Source organism: Triturus cristatus, chromosome 3_2 (assembly GCF_964204655.1).
Source record: "Triturus cristatus chromosome 3_2, aTriCri1.1, whole genome shotgun sequence".
In the NCBI taxonomy this organism is placed as follows: Eukaryota; Metazoa; Chordata; class Amphibia; order Caudata; family Salamandridae; genus Triturus; species Triturus cristatus.
Genome location: NC_140584.1, coordinates 101,627,484 through 101,655,039, shown reverse-complemented (window position 1 = coordinate 101,655,039; position 27,556 = coordinate 101,627,484).

Here is a 27,556-nt window from a genome sequence, read left to right as displayed (position 1 = left end):
GATAGCTGAGGTGAAAGTGGGCATTTTTAGCCATCATGTTGATCTGTGTTTGCATATTTAGGTTCTTATCCAGAGTAATTCCAAGCGATTATGTAGAGACCACTATGATAGGAGGACAATTCAGTGCAGTGATCAACTTGGTCCAGTTCTTTATTACTATAGAGTTTTTTGGGGGGGAGATTAGTGGGAATTAATTTTTTTGTGAGTTTAGCTTAAGGTGATTGTTCGTTAGCTATTGAACGGTCCTCTTTAAAGCTTGGTTCATCGTCTTGATCTCTTCTAGAGATGTAATCTTAATATACAACTGTGTGTCATCCACATACATGTGGAAGGAGATGTTCGCCTGCTGTAATATTTCTCTTAGTGGTTCAACATAGAGATTAAATAGTGATGGGGATAGTGTTGGGCCTTGTGGTACTCCTACTAGATTAGGGGATGGTGGAGATAGTTTTGGATTCACCAAAAACCTTTGTGTTCTGTTCTCTAAGAAGGATTTAAACCATTGTAGGACTGTGCCTGATACTCCCATCCTGTTCTCTAGTCTCTCAAGTATTTTTCCATGGTTAACTGTCTCGAATGCGGACAACAGGTCGAGCAGCACCAGCAGACAAGTTTCAGTACGGTTGAGTGTGAGTAGGGCGTCGTCCACTATTTGTAGAATTGCTGTTTCGGTGCTGTGTCCAGGTCTCAATCCTGATTGGCAGTCATCCAATAGCTTGAATTCCATGATGTGTTGGCTCAGTTGTTGTTGAACACATTTTTCCATAACGTTGGCTAGCATGGGTATGTTGGTTATTGGTCGGAAGTTGTTGGGGTCCGAAGGGCTTTCTGTTGGTTTTTTTAGGATGGGGGTGACTTGGCCAGTTTTTAGGCAAGCCAGGATGGATCCTTGCAATAGCAATGCATTGAAAAATCTTGGTTTAGAAGGGGATGATGGTATGGTTGATATATGACAAGCATTTAGAAGGGAGAGGATTGTTGTAGTGGTTGCTATGTTTGATATTCGATAAGGTTTTGGAAATATCTCTGTGATCATGTAGTTTGAAGGTCCACCATTGAGCTTTAGTTTTTGGCATTGGCAGAGCAGATTGGATTGGCCAAACGACCAGGGAGTTCTTTGGGGTTGTTGAGTTGTGCGTGGCAGTCCTAAGCTCATTCTCTAGGGAGCTGGCTTTAGCTGTAAAGAAGGATGAAAATTCTTCAGCGCTTAATTTGCGATTTTGACGTCATGAGACCAAATTTGGCTTTTTGTTTGATTGTTGTTTTAATATTGTTTTAATATTTCAAAGAGTTTTTTCGTTGAAGATTGATGGTAGGTGTAATCCACCACCTGATCCTGAAATGTTTCATAGTAACTGATTGTCTGGAGTTCCCCCTACTTTTAGCTGAAGCCAGCGGAGATGGTGCTGAGAAGGATTAGTTGGATGAAGCACCTTTTCACGGAGAAACTCTAGTTAGGGGCAAGACCAGGGGAAATATGTCCTACTGTGTAGTGAAGGGTTTATTATGGAGGAGAATGAACATGGAAGATGGGTTTATGTCCCAACTGGTTACTCCCCTTCCCTTTAGAGACCAGGTTCTCCATTTGGCCCATTGTCAGGTTGGGGGTGGACATTATGGGCAGGATAAATGGAGGAATATTTGCTGAGAAAATTATACTGGCTGGGGTCTTTTCCGATATCTGTTGGTTTTGGGCTACCTGTGACAGGTGTCAGGTTTTTAACCCACCACACTCACCCAAAGCACCCTTAATACTGCTAACCATTATCCCCTTCAAAAGGGTTGCGATGGACCTCGTGGGATCCTTGATAGCCTCTGCCTGGGGCTATCAATACATATTAGTCCTTGTGGACTATGCCACAAGATATCCTGAGGCAATACCACTATAGAGTATGACTATGACCCCAGTCGGCCAGGCAATGATAGTGTTCTTTACCAGAATGGGATACATGTTGATTTTAATGTCTCAAGTATGTAAGATACTGGGAGTTAAACAAATATGGACTTCTGTTTACTACCCCTAAATGGCTGCCCTGGTCGAGCGGTATAATTGCACTATCTGACAATAAGTTGCTTGCCATATGTCAGGGACCCTATACTGTTCTGTCCCAGTTCACCCCAGTGACCTGTAAGCTGCCTGTGCCTCATTGTGCTGCTAAGGGGTAAATATACCGCATCATTCTCCTCAAGAGGTTGGAGGAAGAAAATGAGCAGGATGATACTACCCAACACACTCTATTTGTGACAAACTCCCAACCCTTAGATTTTAGTTTTGTTCCTAGAGAACCACCTGGACTTGCTGGTATTGTCCAGCCCGGTCTCTCTCTCAGTTCCATGCTGAAAGGGTAAACAGAGAAGATAATCGAGCGATATGGGGATGCATTCTCAACAAAAACCAGGAGGACTTCCCTGATACAACAGGAGATCAACACACAGGGACATCAGGTAGTGTGGCTCAGATCCTGTTACATACCAGAGGCTAGATGGGGTACGGTCAAATGTGAGGTGTCCAGCATGCTGGCAGAGCAAATTAATGAACCCTCCAACAGTGCATGGTGTTCGCCAGTAGTACTTGTCCCAAACCTAACGGGTCCATTAGGTTCTACATCGACTTCAGCCAACTCAACCATATATCCTATGGCCTGTATGGACGATCTGATTGAGAACCTAGTGAAAGCCGATCTGCTAGAGCTTTCGGATAATCAGTCAAAGTGTCAGTTCAGATCATAAACTGTACAGCCCTTAATGACAGAGAAATCGATGGTAAAGGGTGGGGGGGGCTACGGCAAGGTAGAACCCATCTCCAAACTGGTTCCCAGAACCCTGCACTCCCACTCACCCCTCCTCAGCACCACCGAGGGGCCAAGAAGGCCCAGACTCTCCAAGACAAGGACAGTCCCTTGCCCTCACCAGAGGCGGCCAAGAAGACCCAGACCCTCGAAGTCGAAGGGTGCCACTCCCCTCACCACAGAATGCGCCTAGAAAACCCAGATTCTCCAAGACAAGGAGTGCAATGGCACAACCTCTCCAGAAAGTATTTCTTTCACTCAAGAGTTGCGCAGGCCGCGCTTTCACAATAGGAATATAGGTCACTTATCATACCACTTGCTGAGAGGAGTGAGGCTTTTAACAATCTCTGCACTGAGGATGCCCGGGCTGATGAGCCAGGAAGGGTGGGGTCTGGAGGGGATCAGGCTAGGCTGAAGACAGGAAATTACAGACCCAGGCAGTGCCAGGATACAGGCATTGCCAGGGTGTGATGGAATGGCACACTAAAAAGGCTTTTGGGGGGCAGCAGCTAGGGAGACAGAAGACTGAGTTCCATGGTGTTCCTGTTGCCGTCTTCTTTGGATACCACAGCTGCAAAGAGGCTGAGGTGATGGTTGCATCTGCTGAAGATGCTGTTTTTTTGGAGCCTCTACCATTACTACACAGAGGTTGAAACTGCTGGTGTGGCTGGTGTAGAAGAGCAGATGCCCAAGGAGCACACTGTGCCCCTGCTATCTTTGTTGCACTCCTGGGCTGAGTCTGCTTTATCCTCAAAAGCCAGGAGCCATCAAATAGCATGTCCATAACGCTGGCCTGGAGGTCACCCAAAAGCCAGTAGACCACATTCAGATGTTCCTACTAATGGCCACACAGCTGCCAATAGCTCTCATGTATCCAGTCCACAGCGGATGGTGAACTTGGCTGCCTCCCAACCATCTTTTATGACCTGGGAAAGTATGGACTGGGCTTCGTCCGGGACTATGGGCAACACTTTGGACACAGAGTCCCACTAAGTATGAGAGTAGCATCCTTACAGGCAGATGGTATTCACTGAGCAAAGGTCCAAATTAGTGGTAGAGGAGAAAGCACAGTTACCAAATGTCTCTATCTGTATCCTCTTCAATTCTCTCTCAGGAGGAGTAGTAGGAAATAAGTTTGGGTTTACTTTGCACCACCAGGCTCAAGGGGGTCGGTGGGGCGCTGAATGAGGAAAGCTAGGTCACCTAGAGCAGGGAGATCAGAACATTTGTTTGAACTTCCTGAGTAGGAAGTTGAGGATCAAGACTTCCACCACCCCTTGCATAGTTATTGTAAACGAGGTGCTATCGCCTGTGATGGAGGGAATATTCCAGTGTCTAAGGCAGTTTCCAGACCACTGGCATCTTGGAGGTCTTTCTTTCAGTTGTCCTCTTGGTAAGGTTGTGGTATTTTACCCTCAGCATTATAGCCCCCATCATTGGAGTCTGTACTGAAAAACTCATGAAGAAAATCAACCCTGCCATGGGAAACATGCGATACATCGCATACCATTACAACGCGGTTGTTACAATGACCGCCTTGTTACATTGCAAACCATTACAATGCAAGTCGTTACAATGACTTGCTGTAGGGGGCAGAAGGTGTTGGATTTAAAATCCAACACCTTCCTTACTGTTGCACAGACTGGAGTTGGAATAGTAAATTATACTATTCCAACATCCAGCACCCCCTACAGCAAGTCGTTGTAGCAACTTACGTTGTAATGCTATGCGATGTAACAAAGCGGTCGTTGTAACGACCTCGTTGTAATGGCATGGGATGTAGGGCATGCGTTGTAAAATCCTATAGTTCCCTGCCGTACTGTAAAAGAGTCAGAAGCATGGTAAAGAGGTTGCTGCTCACATAAAGGAGCGTTCTGCCTCAGTTGAGGTTGGGATGGCACAATGTTGGTGTTGGACAGCACTATGTGTTGCTCATCATCGTCCAAAGTTGATGGTGTTCGGCATCTGCATTGGTGGATTGTGTTTCGGCTTGAGTTGGGGCACCTGGGGGGAGAGTCGGTACCATACTCAGTCCGAATCCCTGAGTCGATACAGGGGGTGCAACTGGCACTGAGGGCAGACCTGCCTGGGAGCCTTTGCTTCTCCTTGGGGTCCCCTGGCGCACCAGAAGGAGCATGTAATGTGTCAAAAAGCCACAGCATGGCTTTGCAGAAGCCATCTATTTGCTGTGGCATCCTGACTGCCCCAGAGTTATGTTTGTCATAAAACAAGAGTTAAATCAACTCCAAAGTAGAATGGCTTTTGGAGAGAGACATGAAATCATGATGACACCCTTGCACTGTAGTATGAATGGTGGGTTCATTGTCGACATTGCTAAGTTAGCATGAGCTTTGCTGCCATTAGGCTGCTTTTGCGCACGACACAACATGCGTTTATTTTTGCAAGACTTTGTTTGTGCCCTTTTCACATGAGAACTGTGTGCTTTTAACATTCTCTGCTGTGCTCTTAGGTTTAGTCTGCCCCGATGTACAAGGTCGATAAACAATGCCCCTTGTTATTCTGTTCTAGTCAGTCCCTCGCACCTAGACATAACATGACACGCAGCTGCACTACTGAAAATCATATGCTTTAATATTGCAAGCTAAACATGTTTTTCAAGCACTTGGAGAGGGACCTTTTCAGAGAGAAGACCTGTGCTTGTCCTGAGATGTAAACCTTTCATCTAGGCCTTAAGGTATGGGGTCTGCTGCCAAAGCCCAGAGGTCTTCTTTTTTATAATAAACTACTTCTAATCACGGGGAGGGTGGTTAGGCATTGTAGCCCTTTTCCACTCTCTTTATAAAATGATATCCCCGTTTGTATTCTATGGAATTGTGACAATGCTGACTATTTTGTGTTTATGCATTTTGCTGCTAGTAATGGCACGTGTGCTGTACCATAGAGCGCATTAGTTAAAATACCGTGACTCTGATTACTCTTATTGTGGACAAGTAAGAGCGAGTGAGCAAAAGAGTTGTCTTGCTCGCGCGATTCTTAGAGAGTCGGGAGTGTTGTGTGCTGGGTTGTCTAATCATTGGTAGCTTCGCTGTTAGTCGGAGAACGAATGAGACACTTTTGCTAGTCAGTTTGGGGGATTTTGGGTACTGAGGGGATAGGTTGGTACACCACTATCTACCGAGGTCCTATTTCCCTGCGCATAGTTCTGTATATGTGCAGAATCCCCGCAAAAGGGCGCTGCCAATGTTTGGTCTGGTTCTTATCTGCGAGACGCTTGAGTAGTGCTTTTGCTTGTCCACAATCCCCTCATTTCTGTTTCCGGAGACAGCTGTGATGGTTTAACCTCCTATATTGGTGTTTTTATAGGTTCTTTCAAGCTTGAAGTTTTAAAAAGGTTTCTCTCTATATACTTAACCCTTTATTGCACTGCCACCTTTTAGGTTGCTAATCTTTGTTTTCTGTGATGGTGGTTGATATACTGCCTCAAAGCCACGCAGTCCGTCATACATATCTGGTTCGTTATGAAGTGCCTAATGAGGCCACGGAGGTTATATTCGTGGTGAAAGTGAACCCGGTTTACCACTTTGAGGTGTTTTATACTTGGGTCACCTTTCCGGCAGTGGACGGAACAGATGATCTGTTTCATACATACTCTGCCATGGCTCTTCCTCACATTTATCAGCCTTATCGGGCTCTAGAAGTTCCGCTTACAGCTTGGCAAAACCATATTTGGTTTAATGGCATCCTACCTCACCCAGTATCGCCGGTCCGTTTAGGTCCTTAACTAATTGATGGGGCCACTTGGCCTGTTTTGACTGGGTACACCCCACGTTATCTCACTTTTCAAATTGCAGACCTTCGTGTCTTGCACACATCTTTGCTACGCATGCATAGAGCTGTTATACAGTACATGATGCGTAACGTCCAGGTGGGACCACCTGGCGCTGCGGTGCAACCAGCAGGTCATGGTGGTGTGACTATCAGTCCCGTTATGGTTAATTCAGTAATGGGCAAGCGACCCACAAATAAGGATGAATTACCTTATTGGCTTGCTCAAAAATTTGGACAACTTGAGACTGTCTTTCCAAATACCTCTCCTGTGGAGAAACACAGGATTTTTACTATTAGTTTGCCTAAAGACTTACTTCCTCAGTTGGCTGATTTTAACACCTGCGGTAAGGTGTTCGCAGCGGTATATTCGAAGTGCTTCGGCACTACATCCATGACTGTACTCCCCTCTGTGATTAAACGTGTTCAGGATGAACACAAAGCCGAAGCGGCTGTGGAGCTGGGGATGCGACTGGTGGGGGTGTTCGACGTGGTTGCTGAGATGATCCTTGCCAATGTCAAGGGCGATGCGGTAAGCTTTCAAGTGGCAAACTGCTTGGAGGCAGTCCCTGAGGAAGACAAACCAAAATTATTGCAAAGGCTTTTAAGACCATAGGCTGCAATAGTTTGGGAGTTAAGCCTATTACTCAAACGCAAACTCAATCTCAAACACAGCAAAGAGCTCAGTCAGATAAAGACGGGCGTCCAGTCTTTGCTAAAGAAGAATTGGAAAAATAAAAAACAGGGGCAGCAACAACAAAAGCAAGGTTTGCATGCTGGTTCACTGACACCTGACACTTCTGAGCGCACTTATGACTTGCGCGACCACGCAAAAATTAAGTCTCCTGATAGATTTCAAGTCCCTGATTCGCGTTCTCCTCGTTCTTCACAGGACACATCTGCCTTTCAAGTCAGTGGTGGGGATCGCCAGGATCGTGGCAAGAGTCATCCTGCGCCACAGGGACATGATCAGCCTCGTCAGTTTGATGTTAAAGGAAAACAAGAGGATCTACCTCGTTTTCGACCTCCTTTTCAAAAGAAAAAAGTTGCCGCTTTAACAGCTAGATATGCCTCGGACCATGAGAACACAACTGCTGGATTGTACTTGGGTGGTGACTCTGCTCGACAGCGCAGCGGAAGTTACCATAGTGCGGGAGGCACTGCGTCCTTGTCTCAAGGTGACAGCAACTGAGACTTTCATTACAGTAGAGACAGCTGACTCCCGAGTTGCCCCCCCTGATTATATATACTGTATAATATAGTTTTTCAAATTGATGGTGGCATTGAGCGTGTAATCACAGGGATTTTTGGGGAAAATCTGACCTCTTCTTACGATATTTTGGCGGAGGCAGATTGGCCCCCACTGTTTGTTCTGACCGCAGCACGAGAGGAGAACGTGATACTTCCGAGTTTTTCGAGTTATGTCCCCAAGGAGCATGCAGTTGCCTTTGCAGCTGAGTGTGCTCCGGCACTTTCACCGGCAGTGTACCGTAATCAAGTGGGCTGGGATAAAGATTCTCTGCCACACGAGATTCCATTGCGGTCTATGCCACAAGCTCAACCCCGATATCCCATCTGGCGGGAAGCTGAAGGTCCCGTTTCAGATGTTCTAACTGAGTTGGAATATCAAGGTGTGATTGAGACGTGTGTGTCACCGATGAATAATCCTCTTTTTACTGTATGCAAACCTTATCGCATAATTTTAGATTACTGGCATTTGAATTCCTGTTGTCGTACTTTTGCGGTACAGAATACTCTGGCTTCTATAGCCATAACCTGTCCCCTGAATGCAGTCAATGGACCGCAATCACAGCCGGTGGAAAACAGAAAAAATGTTGGCGTTTACCTATGGGGTATAAGAATAGCTCCGTGGTTTTCGCTGCCCATGTTGTCTCTTTGTTAGACAGCATGGACCCAGATGCATATTCGTACGTTGACGATATTTATCTGCTGGACAACAAACTTTGGCCGCATCTATGCCGTGTTGACCGCATAATTCTCATGTTTGCGGACTACGGTTACAAATTTAACTTTGCTAAATCACACATCGCTTGGTATGCGGTGCTCTTTTTGGTCTATGAGCTCAATAATGAAGGTAGGGGTTTGGTGCCCCACTTTCTGGAGAAATGCGCAAGTCTGCGTTCACCAACTACTCTGAAGAAACTTCAGTCTTTGCTGGGTTTTTAAATTTCGGGCAGACTTACATTCCCGATTATGCCCAGCGTATCAAGCCTCTTTATGCTTTGATACAACCTACATTTTCAAAGACCAGCTGGCTTCCGGAACATTCTGCTATTCTGCAATCTTTGCAGTCTGATCTACTTTAATCTAAGTACTTGTTGACACGTGATAACCACACAAACCTGGTGATACGAATCATGCCAGGCGCAGTGGGTTTCACTTACTTGACGTACAATGAAGGCAACACAGTACCTATTGCATACAAATCGCATTTGTACACTTCAGCCGAGATGCTTTTTTCCACTGTGGAAAAAGTTTTAACAGCTGGGCAGATGGCGGTCTTGAAGGAACACGCACTGGCGCAGGGGAAACGCATTTTGGTGGTTACTCCTTATCCTGCCTTAGAAGCAGTAACAAAGGCGAGTGTACCAAACTCTAAAGCATTACATCCCGGTTGGATACAATGGGCTACTTCTTTGACGTCTCCTGATGTCACGTTTATCTTTGACCCTTCTCTTCAGACACAGGAGTTCTTGCAGTATGAACACGTTCATCCACCTCCTCTTTCTTTGCTCCCTTTGGAGGAGGATACAAGTATTATCTACACTGATGACTCGGTGCAACCGGCCATGGTTTCTAAACATGCTTACTCAGCAGCTTGCGCCATTGTGGCTGGTACAATGGTGAACAGAGAGTTCAAGTCTAGTATAGTGCATACACTGGTGCTAGGAGACTATACCGCCCAATTGACCGAGCTGCGCACTCTGGTTCTTGCTCTCGAGTTTGCAGATCCAAATGTATCAACTGTCATTGTGTGTGAATCTTATTACTGTGTTCAGTCTTTCAATGACAACTTATTCTTTTGATCTTAACATGATTATCGAGACTCTGAAGTCAGCGCAATTAAGCATAAGACGCTTTGGGTTCGAGTGGCAGATCTTAAACCTCACACATGTTATACTTACTCTTGGCCATCAGCTTGTGGAGCACACGCCCTCGGTAATTCTTTGGCTGATGAAGCAGCCAAATCTGCAGTAGCCACGTGTTCCGTCGCAGCCGTTACAAGGTCCAAAACTAAGATTGATAATGAGATCTTGGCAGCTATAGCTACTACTACAAAGGGCACTAATTACCCACAGGGTTTTCCTTTAAAGTATTCTTATCAGTTAACTTCCGAAAAAGTTCCCTTTGCAAGAATACCGGATGTTGGTGATTGGCTGATTCCTAACGCAGACCGCAGAAATTCTTTGATCAAAGCCACACACGAAGGCTTGGCTTCAGCCCATGCCGGCGTGTCTGCGACAGTTTCGATCTTGCAGCAACGTTATTGGTGGCATGGTTTATACAAACAGACCCGTAATTATGTATTTTCTTGTGAGATCTGTCAACAAATCAAGCCTTCTACGGTAACACGCCCACCACAAACCCAACTTTGCATTTCTAATAGGCCTTTTTGGTTGTGTCTATCCTGATCACTGCCGTCCATTTTCTGCAGATACTGCATATAAATACATTTTGGTTGCAGTTGATTTGTGCACTAGATTCCTTTGGATATGGCCACAACGCAGTGCCGACGCTCAAAATGTCATCAGGGATTTGCATGTCTTTGTAGGGATCTTTGCCTGTGGCACCTTTCATTCAGACCAAGGTCCTGCGTTCGCCTCTAAGGCATACAGGGATGCAGTGAAGTCTTTGGGAGTGCTGGTGCAGTTTTTGTCTCCATACAGGCCTGAGGGAAATTCGGTTGAGGAGCGAAGGAACCGTGACCTAAAGCAATCTTTGACAGCTAGAGTCTTAGGTACTGGCAGGAACTGGCAAGCCCATTTGTATGGAGTCCAACGTGCACTTAATAATCTCCCTAGAAGACCTCTGGGTGGACGGACCCCATACGAGATGCTCTTTGGCATCAAGATGTTTGTGCCAGACCTTGATGGTCTAGACGTTGCGGTGGCTGCCGCAACCTTTGATGTAGATAATCATTCTACTATGTTACAGGACCTACAAGAGACCCGTGACAGTCTAGCAACTTAACATTTACCCTTTGATGTTGCACTGCTGATTCCGGTGGCCGGCTGGCTTCCGAAAGTTGGAGATCTGGTCCGAGAGAAGTTGGAGAACAAAAAAGAATTTGGTCCCTCTTATCGTGCACCGGTTCCAGTGCTTGGCTTGAAGGGTACTCGTACAGTCATTTTACCACCCCTTCCTGGTCGCCAAGAAAACAGATACATCTCAATTGACAATGTCAAGCTACAACATCTGGCCAATTCTGAATAATGTGAAGCCTGCTGTTTCGTGTCCTACAATTTCGAGAAATCCTGGGGTTGACACATCTTTCAACTCACCACATGACACTGTTATCGAGATGGACCCTATTGTTGACCATCTGCCTGTCCCTACTGCACTGAGGAAGTTTAGTATACTTATCCCACGAGTGAGTCTTTGCATGGATTGCCAGAAAGTCCTTTACACCATGGCAGCTTTTCTTTTGACTCGTCCTCCACCACTTCGATTGGCTCTACCAAATTGTCTATTTTTTCTCTCCTCGTTTAAACAGACTTATTTAGTCCCTCCTTGAACTCCTTGTTTATACTGATCATGATTTTTCTCTTCATGTCAATTGGGTTTGTGACGGTGTTTTTCCTACTCATCAATGGTCACTACTTACCAGAACGCTTTGCTGTGAACTTGGTTGATGGTATTCTGGCCCCTCACTTATCTTCCCACATCATGAAGCATGACCAGACTCTTGTTAACATTTCGGCATTCCCAGTTGCGGATGGCATCATCTGGGATAAAGTGGATTTTTAGGTCCATGGCCCGACGGAAATTATCAACATTCCATACGTCTTTCGTGTCTCAATGGTTGATGTGGTAGCACAAGACATACGTTCAGACGACTGTGATGTGCATGCAATACAATCATTGGTTTTGGATTTGAAGTATTATGCTGCTTTTAATGCTGAAAATTTGTATTTAAATTCTGCCAAGCATTCTGATTTATTCTGTTATCAACATTATGGGCATCATTTCCTACATAAGACTAATACATTATGTCCTGTTGTCAATTACACACAGTTGGAACATTGCCCTACACCATTAAAAGGTAGTTCGAGAACACTTAGAAATAAGTTTACATATTTCACAGAATTTGATAGGTCAAAACCTGAGTCCTATTATTTTAAATTAAATGTTCCTTCAACTCCCAAAGTAATGTTGACCCATACGAAGTTAATTTATCCTAATTCTTTCAGACATGATCTGTCAGTCAGGGGTTATGATCACTGTAAGGTCACCACTGGTTAGAAATTGATCTGGGGTTCTAAGACCTGGCAGGTGCCTTACATCATGCCTGCCTCATCCCAACACAAATTTTGTTTTTAAATGAAACAGTGTACCAGACAACTTATTTTGGTTTGGCAACTGCAAAAAAGCTAAACGCTCCTGCCATTCCCTCTTTCACTGAGCATAATAATTGGCGCTTATACACAAATTATACCATTGATGCCTTACAATCTTTGTTTCAAAATAACATGTTTAATGTATCTGAAATGGATCCTTTAGGTTGGTTAGTTTGGCAGACGAATTCTAATGCCTGCCAACTCCGTTTTAATAACAGTAGTTAAGGTCACATGCAAGACAGACCCGACCCAAGATTTCTAGATACACATTCGGTAATAACCTATTAGGTTGGAAAATTATGTCAACTGTGGTTATAGCACTCTACACTATCATCCATTAAACAACATTTATCATTGTTGTCCAATAATATTAATTTGGCCGACTTTGTCTTGGGACCAGGGTTCCTAGAACAAAGAGATTAATTTAGGCAGCTTACAACGAAATATGGAAACTTTCACAGAGTGAAAGAAGAGTCACGTCCGCGGGAAATTGGCCAAGCGAACTTAGGAAAGGTTCTAGCTGTTGTCGATAATAGTATTAACCCCTTCGCTGCTAGGCCTCCCCTCACCCCCGTGCTTTTTTTGGCTATTTGGGGTAGTTTGCGCTTAGGCCCCTGTAACTTTTTGACCACATAAGGTATCCACGCCAAATTTGCGCCCTTTTTTTTGCAACATCACGGGGATTCAAAAGGTACCCAAGGTTTGTGGATTCCCCTGGAGGGGACCCAGAAATTACCCAAAATACAGCAAATCTTTTTTTTGGGGGGGGGGGATGGGAAAAAAGGGCACCAGATGAAAGCATCTGGTTTTTCCCTGCAAATGATATCAAAAAAGGGATTGTGGTGCTGAAATCACCATCTTCCCAGCTTTCAGGGACAAGCAGACTTTTGTCGGAAAACCAAAATTATTTACACAGTTTTGGCATTTTTCTGGGACATAGCCTATTCTTGCTATTCTTTGTGATTTCAACCTCCTTCCACTTAATGGTAGAAATGGGTATGAAAGCAATAATAGATCTTGGAGAGCTATACATTTAAAAAAGTAGACAAAATTCTGAATTCAGCAAGGGGTAATTTGTGTAGATCCTGTAAGGTTTCTTCATAGAAACTAACAGTTAAATATAGGAAAAATTGAAAATTAGTTGAAAAAAACAGCAATTTGTGTCAACATTTTCACCTGTAACTTCTTCTAATTATGACAGCTGTATGAAAGCAAGATACCGTTACATTTGCTGGACCATTTTGGTTGTGGGGATATATAGGACTTGTAGGTTCACCAAGAACCCGACGAACCCAGAGCCAATAACAGCAGCGTCTTGCAATGTTTTTTTATTATGTACCGGGTATATAGCAATTATTTTGGGAAGATGTATACAGGAAAACATTGGTATGAAAGACACCTATGTATTTCTGAAGTGGGAACAAAATATAGAGTTTAGAAACTGTAGATATTTGCACATTTCCGAAATCGGGAGCACCCATACTAGCATGAGAATTATAGGTCATTTTTTAAAATGACTTCTTTTTTACACATTGTCTTTCATTTGGAAGTCAGAAATGCATCGAAAGTCAATAGGTAATAACAGTTGCTCTACAATTCTGAGTTACCCTAAGTCTCCCAATAAAAATGGTACCTCACTTCTGTGGGTAGGCCAAGTTCCCGTGACAGGAAACGGCCCAAAACGCAAAGTGGACACACCACATTTTCACAGCGAAAAATTACCCTTTTTTTGCAAAGTGCCTAGCTGTAGTTTTTGAACCCTAGCTCTTTCGACACCTAGGGAAACCTAGCAAACCTATACATTTTTGAAAACTAGACACCCAGGAGAATCTAGGATGGGGTGACTTGACTGGCTCTCACCAGGTTCTGTTACCCAGAATCCTTTGCAAACCTAAACAATTGTCAAAAAACCCCATTTTCCTTACCTTTCTGTGGTGGAAAGTTCTCGAATCTGCGTAGATCCACGAAATTCCACACACTCCGCGTTCCCCAAAGTCTTCCGAGAAAAATGGTACCTCACTTGTGTGGGTAGGACTAGTGCCTGCGACAGGAACCGGCCCAAAACGCAAGGTGGACACACCACATTTTCAGAGTGAAAAATGACCCTTTTTTTGCAAAGTGTCTAGCTGTAGTTTTTTAACCTTAGCTCTGCTGGCACCTAGGGAAACCTAGCAAACCTATACATTTTTGAAAACTAGACACTTGGGGAAAGCTAGGGAGGTATGGCTTGCATGGATCTCTCAACGTTTTCTTACCCAGAATCCCCTGCAAACCTCAAATTTAGCTGAAGAAATCACTTTTTCCACACATTTTTGTGTGGAAAAGTTGTGGCATCACCGGGCTGACACAAATTTCCTACCAGCCAGCATTCCCCCGGGTCTCCTGATCAAAATGGTGCCTTACTCATGTGGGAGGCCCAAATACCCGCAACAGGCAAGGGCCCAAAACTTATTGAGGCAACATCAAAATTGCCTATCAAAAAATGTTTTGATCCCCCTTGCAAAACCAGGTCGTTTTGTGATAGGCAATTTTGATGTCACCTCAACCCGTTTTGGGCCCTTGACTGTCGCGGGTACTTGGGCCTCCCACACGAGTGAGAAACCATTTTTATCGGGAGACCTGGGGGAATGCTGGGAGGTAGGAAATTTGTTTCAGCCCGGTGATGCCACAACTTTCCCACACAAAAATGTGTGGCAAAAGGGATTTTTTCAGCTAAATTTGTGGTTTGCAGGGGGTTCTGGGTAAGAAAATGTTGGGAGATACAGGCAAGCCATACCTCCCTGGAATCCCCTGGGTGTCTAGCTTTCAGAAATGTGTGGTAGGTTTCCCTAGCTGGCCACCGAGCACGGGGCCAAAATCCCAGGTGACTCTCTTTGCAAAACCAGGTTGTTTTGTGATAGGCAATTTTGATGTCGCCACAATATGTTTTGGGCCCTTGCCTGTTCGGGTACTTGGGCCTCCCACACGAGTGAGGCACCATTTTTATCGGGAGACTCGGGGGAACGCTGGATGGTAGGAAATTTGTGTCAGCCCAGTGATGCCACAACACTCCCACACAAAAATATGTGGAAAAAGTGATTTTTTCAGCTAAATTTGAGGTTTGCAGGGGATTATGGGTAAGAAAATGTTGGAGGATCCATGCAAGCCATACCTCCCTGGAATCCCCCGGATGTCTAGTTCTCAGAAATGTGTGGGTTTGGTAGGTTTCCCAAGGTGGCTGCCGAGGACGGGGCAAAATACCCAGGTGACCCCTCTTGTAAAACCAGGTTGTTTTGTGATAGCCAATTTTGATGTCGCCTCAATACCTTTTGGGCCCTTGCCTGTCGCGGGTACTTGGGCCTCCCACATGAGTGATGCACCATTTTTATCGGGAGACCTGGGGGAACGCTGGGTGGTAGGAAATTTGTGTCAGCCCCGTGATGGCACAACTTTCCCTCACAAAAATGTGTTGAAAAAGTGATTTTTTTAGCTAAATTTAAGCTTTGCAGGGGATTCTGGGTAAGAAAACTTTGGGGGATCCACGCAAGCCATACCTCCTTATATTCCCCTGGGTGTCTAGCTTTCAGAAATGTGTAGGTTTGGTAGGTTTCCCTAGCTGTCTGCCGAGCACAGGGCCAAAATCCCAGGTGACCCCCTTGCAAAACCAGGTCGTTTTGTGATAGGCAATTTTGATGTCCCCTCAATACGTTTTGGGCCCTTGCCTGTCGCGGGTACTTGACTCACCCACACAAGTGAGGTACCATTTTCCTTGGAAGACTTTGGGGAATGTGGGCTGGGTGGCATTTTGTTGATCCCACAGATTCCAGAACTTTCCACCACAGAAATGTGAGGAAAATTTATTTTTTGGGACACATTTTGAGGTTTGCAAGGGATTCTGGGTAACAGAAGCTGGTGAGAGCCAGACAAGTCCCCCCATCCTGGATTCCCCTGGGTGTCTAGTTTTAAAAAATGTATAGGTTTGCTCAGTTTCTCTAGGTGCCGCCAGAGCTAGCGTTCAAAATCTACAGCTACAAAAGGGTCAGTTTTCACTGTGAAAATGTGGTGTGTCCACGTTGGGTTTTGGGCCGTTTCCTGTCACGGGCATTAGGCCTCCCCACACAAGTGAGGTACCATTTTTCTAGGAAGACTTTGGGGAAGGCGTGGTGGGTGGAATTTTGTAGATCCTCGCAGATTCCAGGACTTTCCACTACATAAATGTTGGGAAAATTAGTTGCTTTTTTACAAAGTTTGAGGTTTGCAAGGGATTCTGGGTAACAGAACCTGGTGAGAGCCAGACAAGTCACCCCATCCTGTATTCCCCTTGGTGTCTAGTTTAAAAAAATGTACAGGTTTTATAGGTTTCCCTATGTGCCAGCTGCACTAGGGCCTAAAATCCACAGGTAGGCACATTGCTAAAAAAAAGTCTGTGCCTAGTGGGCTTTCTGCTGCCCTGGGGGAATCGGGGGGAGGGGGGTGCTGCCCCGATATGTCCCTAAGAGGGGCAGAAAGACTGTGGATAATTTTTGGGAGCATTGATATGCCCATTCTGGGCAGCCCCCACCCCCACGAATAAAAAAAAGCCAGCATAATCCCTGGCACCTAGTGGGTTTTCTGCCCCCCTGGGGGCAGATCAGGGGCAACTGCCCCCATCTGCCTCCTGGGGGTGGGCAGAAAGGCTGTGGCACATTTTTGGGGGGATGGGGGCATTGGCATGCCCATTCTGGGCAACCCCCACACCGAACTTTGGAAAAAAATCCCTGGTGGCTAGTGGGATTTCTGCCCCCCGGGGGGCAGATCAGGGGCTATTGCCCCATCTCCCTCCTGGAGGGGCAGCAAGTCTTTAGTTTTCTTTGGGGGGGTAGGGTGGGGGCATTTGCATGCCCATTCTGGTCAGCCCCCACCCCGGGCCTATAAAAAAAGAATCCCTGGTGTCTAGGGTGCTTTCTGCCCCCACGGAGCAGAAAGACTGGACTTTTGTGGGGGGATGGTGGGGCATTGGCATGCCCATATTGGGCAGCCCCCACCCTAATAACATATGGCAACAGAAAAATACCTGGCGTCAAATGGGGTTTCTGCTGTCTCGTGGGGGGCAGATTGGGGGCTACTGCCCCTATCTGCCCCACAGGGGGAGCAGAAAGACAGAATATGCCCAATTGTTTGGAGGGGAGGAAAGGCCCTTGTCCATGGGTCCGCTCTCCCCACCCTGGTGTCTAGTGGGTGGATCCCTGCTTGGGGATCGCCCTCCTGGGGCGATCCCCAAGCAGAGATCCACTAGGGAGAGGTGTCATTGGAAAGGGGAAATTCTCCCCTTTCTATTGACACCTCTCCTGACTTTCTACATGCTCAGAGGGCTGAGATAGCCCTCTGAGCATGTAGAAAGTGAAACTGAAATGAGCCTCTTGGCTCATTTCAGTTCCATTTTCATTGCAATGATGTCAGCGCGCCATGCACGCGATCGGCATTGCAATGAAAATGTAAATTGACCTCGGGAGGTTGGGGAAGCTCTTCCCCAACCTCCCGAGGCCAATAAAAAAAAGGGGAATCCCTCTGCTGTCTGCAGCAGAGAGATTCAGTACCCCTGTTCTCATGAAGGAATGGTTCCGTCATGAGAACAGGAGCACCGATGCTCATGACAGAACCATTCCGTCATGAGCATCGAAGGGGTTAACACACTGTTTTACCATATTTACACATTGGATAATATTGTTTCTTAAGTTATTGATATTGTGCACGAAGATGTGTCTTTGTTATATCATGGTCAAAATCAATTGCGATCTGTGATGCAATTTGAGTGGACTTTGCAAACTCTAAAAATGGGGAAGTACCATGGGATTATTTAAATGTGACTGCTATGTTTTTGCCATTTAATCTGACAGACAAACAGCAGTTTATGTCCATGAAAGATGCAATTTACACTCTTTTACACATAGAACAAAAAGACCCTTTGCCTTTCTCTGTGGCAGAGACTGACTCTGCTGTCTGGCTCATCTGTGGACGTATATCTTTACCTTTTTCTTTGTTTCAATTCAGCTCTTGTATGAAACATTACCCGCTAGGAAGCTTTGAACCCCTGGGTAGCGCTTTTCTGCATGAATTGTGGTCTTTACCTTTCACATACAGATGTTTACGGGATGAGAAGGAGGTGTACTTAATAGGGGAAGACTATGATTCTACAGTAGGTAATTCCCTTGTTTGTAAAAACATAAAGTTGCAGGGGCTTGGAGTGATTCCGCTCCGATCCTTGCTTGTGTTTTAAAAGGTAATCCTGTTCCCGCAATAACACCCACATTCACTGTGCTTACTAACGGTAGGTATCTTATTTTAAATAACCAAGAATGCTGCGGTTTGATTGCTGGAATATGGTACATTGTAACAGTTTCTCGGCGCGTTATTTGCTGTACAAATGTGCTTTTTCCTCCCCCGCGTGGGAAGCTCTATAGCTCAATTTGGGCTTCCATATCAATTTTGAAAACAGATTTCAACAAATTGAGCAGGCTAAAGGCGCTTTTATTCCAACAATAAGTACCCCTTAGTCTGCGCGTGAGACCTTCACCCTGCAGGTGGCTAGCACCACTAGCGAAATTCAGATGCTTTTAAACACTAACCTCCCACTACACTTTGGGGAGCTAATACATCACATTTTTAATGCGTCTCATAGTCAAGGCCTTGTACATGTTTTTATAGCTGTCGGCTCTGGCCTTGTGACTTCTTTTCAGACAGTACTTGGTGTGATACCTGCATTCATTCATTCTATCTTTTCCAACGTCTTTGGAGGATTCCCTCTAATACTGGTATTAGCTGCTGGAATCCTGCTTCTACTGTGTCTGCTGTGCAATGGCTGCTCCTCTTGTAGTGCTGCACAGACCGGGCCTGCTGCAATTGCTCCGTGACCATATGCATGGATGCTTCTGTACATTACCACTGGCTACTCTCAGTGTATCTTATGGGTTGTCCTTTCGCTTTGCGTACTTCACTTGCGTGCAACCAGTATTTTCATGCTTACGAAGTCCGTTCACTTGGGCGTTGGATTTATGCCTCTCCAATACGTCATGTTCAGACCCGGATTTCGACCAGTTAATGGGTTCCTTAGTGGCCCATGAGCAGGACTATTCTGGGATTGGCCTTATGCCGTGTGCGGCTGCACTTGGAGTCTTGGCTCAATGGGATATCTGTGAGGCTACACAGAATCTCCTACTTCAAAGTTACATTGAATATCACGCAAGTTATCCGGTGATGCTCATGGAGGCACCCGACTGTGAGAAGCATGGTTGTTCGTTCAGCTTGCTAAATTGGATGGCATCCCTTTTTTCTACCAACGCCAATGATGTTCTTTTGGAGGGTGTTGCATTCTTTTGCTCTGATGGATTAACCTCTCTCATGCACCACGGGCATATCGCAGCTTCTTACCTTTCCCATGTATTGCTCAATATTTTTCTTTCTCTTCCTCATTGTTTGTTTTTTCTCTTTCCCTTTCTACTCGACCCTTTTTGTGAAAAACATTGATTGCTCATACTAAATTGAACTCTGTTTTCATCCTATGCCTATTTACTATGGACTTACCAGGGGGAAGGTGTAGTATGGATAGTTGGTTCATTGTCGACATTGCTAAGTTAGCATGAGCTTTGCTGCCATTAGGCTGCTTAGGCGCACGACACTACTTGCGTTTATTTGTGCAAGACTTTGTTTGTGCCCTTTCCACATGAGAACTGTCTGCTTTTAACATTCTCTGCTGTGCTCTGAGGTTTAGTCTGCACACAATGTACAAGGTCAATAAACAATGCCCCTTGTTATTCTGTTCTGGTCAGTCCCTCGCACCTAGACATAACTTGACATGCAGTTGCACTACTGAAAATCGTTTGCTTTAATATTGCAAGCTAAACATGTTGTTCAAGCACTTGGAGAGGGACCTTTTCAGAGAGAAGACCTGTGCTTGTCCTGAGATGTAAACCTTTCATCTAGGCCTTGAGGTATGGGGTCTGCTGCCAAAGCCCAGAGGTCTTCTTTTTTATAATAAACTACTTCTAATCACAGGGAGGGTGGTTAGGCATTGTAGCCCTTTTCCACTGTCTTTATAAAATGATATCCCCGTTTGTATTCTATGGAATTGTGACAATGCTGACTATATTGTGTTTATGCATGTTGCTGCTAGTAATGGCACGTGTACTGTACCCTAGAGCGCATTAGTTAAAATACCGTGACTCTGATTACTCTTATTGTGGACAAGTATGAGTGAGTGAGTGAAAGAGTTGTCTTGCTCCTGCGCTTCCTGAGAGAGTCGGGAGTGTTGTGTTCTGGGTTGTCTAATCATTGGTAGCTTCCCTGTTAGTCGGAGAATGGATGAGACACTATTGCTAGCTGGTTTTGGGGATTTTGGGTACTGAGGGGATAGGTTGGTACATCGCTATCTACCGAGGTCCTGATTTCCTGCGTATATGTGCAGAATCCCCGCAACAGCACCTTCACTGGAGACCAAGAGTGGCAGGATAAGGTTGAGTCCCAATGGACTTCTTGGGCTTCTTCTTAGATTTGCCTTAAGAACTTACATTTTGAAGACAACCTGATGGGGTAGCAAACTTGGGAGGAGGACCGGGACATACTTTTAAACCTCGATTGATCATGCGCAGGGTCCTGAATTGCTTCACAAAAAAGAGCTTTGTTTGGTCTTGAATGGCCTAGAGGTCATGGTCTGATCCCAAGCACAGGGACACCACATGTAGGTCAGTCACAGATTTTTTTTTTAGACATTCCCCACTGGGCTCAATCCCTGTCAATTTGGCAGGCGACATAGTTCCCTGGCATACTGAGAATTTTCAGAAGAAATTGTTAAAAGAAAGATCATGGAAGTTGATAAAATAAAATGCCTGGGGTAGCGGAAGTGACATCACAAACCCTTTTGGCCTTAATGACATCCCAGGAATGTCTATTTTCTACTCTGACTCACTTATTGATACTGAATCTCATTTGTTCTCAGTCAGTGGCTCTCACTCACTCACTTTCACTCAACACACATGCTCACACATAGACACAAATGCTCACACATACACAAGCTCTCTCAAACAAACAAACTCCAGCAAGCAGATGCACGATGTATCTTTAAAATAATTTTTTTACTTACCTCAGCTGCCAGCAAAGGTCCTTTTTTTATCAAAATTGCAGAAAAAGAGAGTGGCATCCCAATGGGCACAAGCAGCCTGTAGGAAACCCACCTCTCTATAAAGTGCACCACAATGGGGTACACAGTGTGGAGAGGTAGGTGAGACCCTTATTGGTTTACTGAGGCAAAAGTAGATAATACTATCACTGCATTTTGTGGTAGTGTGGGCAAGCAGTTAGGCTTCCAGTGCTAAGCATTTGTTGCACTCACAGAAGCAATAAATGATACATACACCCGATGAGCGAAGTCGAGGCCGAATTAGAAAAATAATACTTCTTTTTATATATATATTTAGACCAAGAACTTTAAGTACAAGATAAATACTTTTTGCAATTTGGAAAAATCACAGTAAATGCAAAAGTCATAGTTGTATGAAATTACGTACAGTACATTTCCTATGGAAGGTAAAAGGCAATTGGAAAATCAATGCAATACAGTTACTTTTGTGGTTCACCTTTTTGGAATCAGAAGGTTCGGGCCTAGGTCCAAAGTTCAAAGGCCAAGTTCTTAGGAGCTTCCCAGATTTCACTGGGAGCAGGGGAAGTTTGTAGCTGGCGCTCTATGAAGAAAGGGGCGATCTGCAAAAGTAAAGCAAAGAGGGACTTGTAGGAAAGTCAGAGGGCTCTCAACGGACAGCAGAGGTCACAAGGGCTTTGGGCCCACAGGAGCACAGCTGGTTTGCAGATACCCCAGGCAGGCGGGCTGGGTGCAGTGAAGATGTTCAGCTGGGCAATGGCATGCCAAGATGAACCTTGGGGCCAGAGGCTGGCCCCTTGGAGCAACAATTCTGGAGGTGCTGGGCCACTGCTGAGGTGGGTCTCCAGAGTCCTGATGTCTCTAATCGAGTGTTGCTTTGCTGTAAAGTTGGAGTCCACCTGGACTCAGTTTCATAGATTTTTGCAGCAAGTGGTCTGGTATCCTGTGTATTCGTGCCTTTCAGCTCCAGTGGGTCCTGAGGCCTCAAAACGTGGTGCAGAGGCTGAGCTGACTCTCCAGAGTAAGTGTACCTTTGGCTTGCACTCAGACGTTGGTTGGGCTGGGAAGCGAGACGATGCTAGACCGAATTTCACTGTTTTGGGGACCTACGGCTGCAGGGAGATACCACTGCTATTGAAAGGGAGTTCTTTGGTAATTTGTGAAGTGCTGATGATCCTCCAGGGTTTGTGAGGCCACACAGTGACAAGGCAAGCTGGTGGATGGTGATTATTGAGTTCTGTGGTGACAGGCAGGAGTTTGTGGCCAAAGTCCACCACAAGGTCTGCAGTTCTCGGTCAAACAGCGCTTCTTGATTTGTCTTCTTCTTGTGTCCGCGGATACTAGTTTTAGGGTCTGGGGTTGCCATCTATATACAAAATGTAGGGGCATTTGCAAGGTAGTGACAGGTAGTGGCCGATGAGCCCCTTAACTTACATGGAAGGGATCCCATCTCCCTGCTTAGATTACAAGAAATGCCTGCGAGCTAACATGAAGTGCCGGGCCGGTTATGATGCTACAGGTATTAGGAGTACATGGACAGGGTGCAGAGAGAAGAGGGGAGGGCTGGACGGTTCCTAGTGTGGCTAATGAAACCGGAGGCCCGTGGAGCACCAATCACTCAGCTAAGACTGGAAACAGGTGGCTTGCTTTATAGCCCTGACATAATTAACACCTCCTTTCAGACCAACTATGAGAGGCTGTATGCTGCCCTGGCAGCGGTCAGCCCGTCCCTTGTTGGTGAACTGCCACTCCGGACTGTGGACCGCTAGACACAGGAAGAGTTGGGGGGCCAAGTGACGCTGCAAGAAAACTGTATGCCCATTGCGGCCATGGCATTGGGTAAAACGCCGGGCCCTGATGGCCACCTGGCAGAATTTTACAAGAGATTTGCTACTAACCTGGCACCACAAGTAGGGATTTTATATGCTGAATCGCATGAGCGGGGGGACCTCCCTGGAACTACTCAGAATGCGGTTGTAATACCCCTCCCTAAATCCAAAGAGATAGGTACTGGAGTGGTGGATTTTAGGCCCCTCTCTATGCTCAACTTAAAGTTTAAAATCCTTAGTAATGTTCTGGCGTGCAGGCTACTTCCCCACATGAGATCTCTTATACATCCTGACAAAAATGAATTTATTCCCTCCTGATAATCTTCATAGACTTTGCAGATGCACCACTTAACCAATAGGCGGCAGTATAGTCAATTGACCCGGAAAAGGCTTTTGATACGGCTAGCTGGGAATATTTATTTGAAGTTATGTTTTGTATGGATCTTGGGGGCGACTGGGTGAAGTGGGTATGGCTCCTTTATGCAGCGCCTATTGCGAGGGTCAAAACGGGCAAAACAATTTCTAACTAGTACAGATCTTTCATGGCACACAACAGGGGTGTCCTCTCTCACCTCTTTTGTTCGCCCTAGCGATACAGCCATTTCATGAGGGAATTCAATTGGAAGGTGATGGGTTGGGTGCATACTATTTCAATTTATGCAGATGACTTGCTGATTTACTTAGAGAAGGCGGTTACGGGCACTGCCACAGCTGTACAGATCATGGAGAGCTTTGAGCAAGTATCGGGCCTCCTGGTTAACAAAACCAAGACAAATGTATTCCCTGTAGCGGGCCCACTACCCAGACCTGAGGCCTTGCACACAGACATCCTCTGGACCCCCCACTCATTTAAATACCTGGGTATCCACATCTTCTATTCTCTAGAAGATTTGAGGGAGGGAAACCTGGGCAGAGCCTGCGATCCCGCAGATCCTGTGTCCTATTCTGGCATACCCTGCTACTCCTTATTATGGCTAGGATTTCCTTGTCCAAAATTGTTATGTTACCCCGGCTCTTGTATTATTTTGTCAACTTACCAGTTCTGATGACCCCAGGTTAGGTTCGTCCACTGAATTCTTTGCTGCGAGACCTGGTGGTGTAGGGTGATGGGTGACCGAGAGTATCCTTAAAGACGTTACAGCACCCCATGGCTGAGGGAGGATTGGGGGTACCGAACTTTGAGTTCTACATGTTGGCTGCCCAACTGCAATGGTTGGCACAATGGTTGGAGGAAGTGAATGAGGTGGGCGACTGTTCATCAGAATCTGATAGCCATCCCAGCCTGTTGGTGGCTAAACTTTTAGTCCAGATAACTCTCACCCCGTATCACTCGGTATTACAATCTACTGCTCTGCAGGCTTGGAAAAGCTCTCTATCCAAATTGAAGAGAACTCTGAGATATTCCTCTATGCTGCCCCTGGTGGACTTGCCGCATGGAACACCTATGTCACTATTCGCCGCAGACCAGTTGGCGACCTGGATGGAGGCAGGGTTGGAGAATGTAGGAGACTGCTATTTGGAGAAAACTCTTATCCCCTTTGAAGAATTGGTGGACAACTGCGGGCTACCCCCATACAGTTTTTACATTATGAAGCTTTGGTCCACACCTTCGGGCACCTATGTGTTGAGGGGAGGGAGGAACCTGAGACGCACCCAATCTTACACGCACTGATCGCCGTGGGTACGGCCAGGCACCAGGTGAAGTGGTTCTAATGCGCCATGCTCACAGCATCCCTGGACTCCCTACGCGGCTTGAGGGGGAGATGGGAAAAGATAGTTGGGGCAAGATATTACAGACCCCTAAAAAGATCTCTCGTAATCCATGCCTAAAATGTATACAATTCAACTTCATACATGTGACCTATATGACGCCTCACCGTCTTAGCATCACTTATGGGGGGGGACATGCGGAAATGTTCAAGATGTGACCAACTTGACGCAGATTTTATACATGTGACATGGGAATGCCAACAGCTACGTTCCTTCTGGGGAGCAATTTATGCTAAACTTAAGGAGGTCCTGTGAAGGGGGTTGGCTCTCACGGCACAGTATGTTTGTTGAAACTCTTCCCCCGTCCACATAAACAAAAAGTTGACAATAGGCTGATTTATTTAGCCTTTGGTCTTGCCAAACGTAGAATAGCGTTAGAGTGGAAATCAATGCATGGACCCAAGATTGAAAATTGGAATCGTGATGGGATTAATTGGGCTGGAGCAGAGGGTAGAGCACTAGGTTGGGAGGAGGCTCGAGGGATGGGAAAGCGCCCCATAGCTGAGCAATGGAAAGAATCGATGATGTCATGGGAACAACCGAAGCAAGCTAGTAGTGAAGATGGGGAAGTGGAGTGAGTGGACCCTAGTGAGGATACCGAAGTATAACATCCTTGTTCTATTCCCATAGTGGTGGATTTGACCAAGTTGAAGATCTCAAGTTTATACAATGTGTTGGAGTGTGACTATATGGGCGAGGGAGACAGCTGAAAGAGGGGAGTCACTCCCTTTCCTTGCCTACTCCCCTGTGGGCCCGCAGGGCTCTAACTCCCCTAATAATCTGCTGGACTCTATCACACAACACTCTCCTGCACAGGTTTAAGTTTTTGATTGGAAGTTGTTTTTTTTATTTAAAGTAAACTCATCAATCTTGGATAGTATTGTTACTCCCAAGTGTGAGGCCGACAACCGCCCATGTAAAAACACAAATAAAAAGTATAATGAGTAATAGAATGTATAACTGTGCACTAGGGACTGAATTGTTCCACTAGATTAATTCCTGGCCTGTAACAAGGTGATCCATATGTTAACAACTACTTGCAGTAAACCCAGAATGACACTGTGTAAAGTGCCATGATGTTATACCAGTTGATGATATACAAAGATATGCCTGCTGTTTGTGTCTTGTAATTATATGTACGAACTGCCAATAAAAATAAGTTTAAAAAAAAGTATTTAGAAGTACTAAACAGTTAAAATGTCAAAAACCCATTACAATAAAAATCCCAGTCCAGTTCATAAAAATACACAATGCACGGGTCGTATAAAGATACCAGGCTCATCCTGATGGAAAGTTTTAACTTAAGAGGCAATGTGTAAAGTACCACTTAAACTACAGTAACTCAATGAAAACGTAATAAAAAGACTCCACACAGGTTTAGAAAAATAGAGCATATTTACTTAAATAAAACAAGACCAAAACAACAAAAATTCAATCAGTTAAAGTTGAGATAGGAATTTTTAAAGAATAAATGCAAAAGTATTGCTTAGAAGTCAAAATGATGAAGGTTACTTGAGTTGGCACTAGACCGGGGTAGATCTGAAAAGTCAAACCAACCACAATGGAGCATGAGTCACAAACAGTTCCAAACAGGTCCCCTGAAGTTTTACCTTCTCAAGCTGAGCGAGAAGTCCCGTTCGCGGGAGATAAGTTTGCTGGGTGCATGATAAGTGTCGCTGGCAATGGTCCACAGAGCACAAAGAGACGCAAGGCACTGCGGACAGGCAGGCTGTGGGCTCACGGTCACAAGCGGCAATGCTGCAGTGCAAAGAGGCAAACTTGCGCCTGTTTGTGCTAATCCTTTGTGCTAGCAACACAGTTCTGGAGTGAATGGGCGCATTTGTGCAGAGACCAAAAGCTTTATTTAAAGAAAGGTATTGCAGTAAAAAACGCTTCTTAGGTCCTAGGACTTCGAGGGCCCCTCAGGCAAGGGCAGGATTCACATGTGGCAGAGTCCTGCAGCACTAGAAGAAGATTGGAGGAAGTCTTTTCTGTCCCTGAGACTTCTAAAATAGGAGGAAAGCCAGCAAGCCGTTGGAGTCGCTTTGAGTTCAAATGGATGGGTCCAGTCCTTTGTTCTCAGCAGGACAAGATCAGCAGGTGGCAGGGTAGCTCAGCAAGGCAGAGAAGCAGTTCCTTGGAACAGTCAGTCAAGGCAAAATGGCAATCCTTACAGCACAGCAATCTTTACCCCATCAGAGTTCTTTCCCAAGTCCAGTAGTGTACTGATTTGGTAGGACCAGAGCCCTAGAACTTATACCCAAAAGTGCCTTTGAGGTCGGGGTGACTTCAAAGGAACTCCCTGAAGTGCGCAAGGATCCCTTACAGCCCTGCCATGGCTCTAGACTACCATAAGTGGTTAAATCAGCACTTTGTGTGAGGCCAGGACACAACCTATCAAGGTATATGTGTGAGCCACCCCTTCCACCTCCTGCCCATGAAGGCTATCAGTATGCAGATGAATTCAGATAAATCTCCTGTCACACCCAGTCCTTTCTGTATTGTGGCTGTCTAGAGGGAATGCACAAAGTGTAGCTGTCACCTAGCCCAGATGTGTACTGGAGACAGACTGCAGGTACACAAAGCACCGTTAAGAGCAAAGAAATGTCCACTTTCTAAAAGTGGCATTTCTAAAATAGTAATGTGAGATCTAAATTCACCAATAAGGAGGATTAATCATTACTATTCCAACCA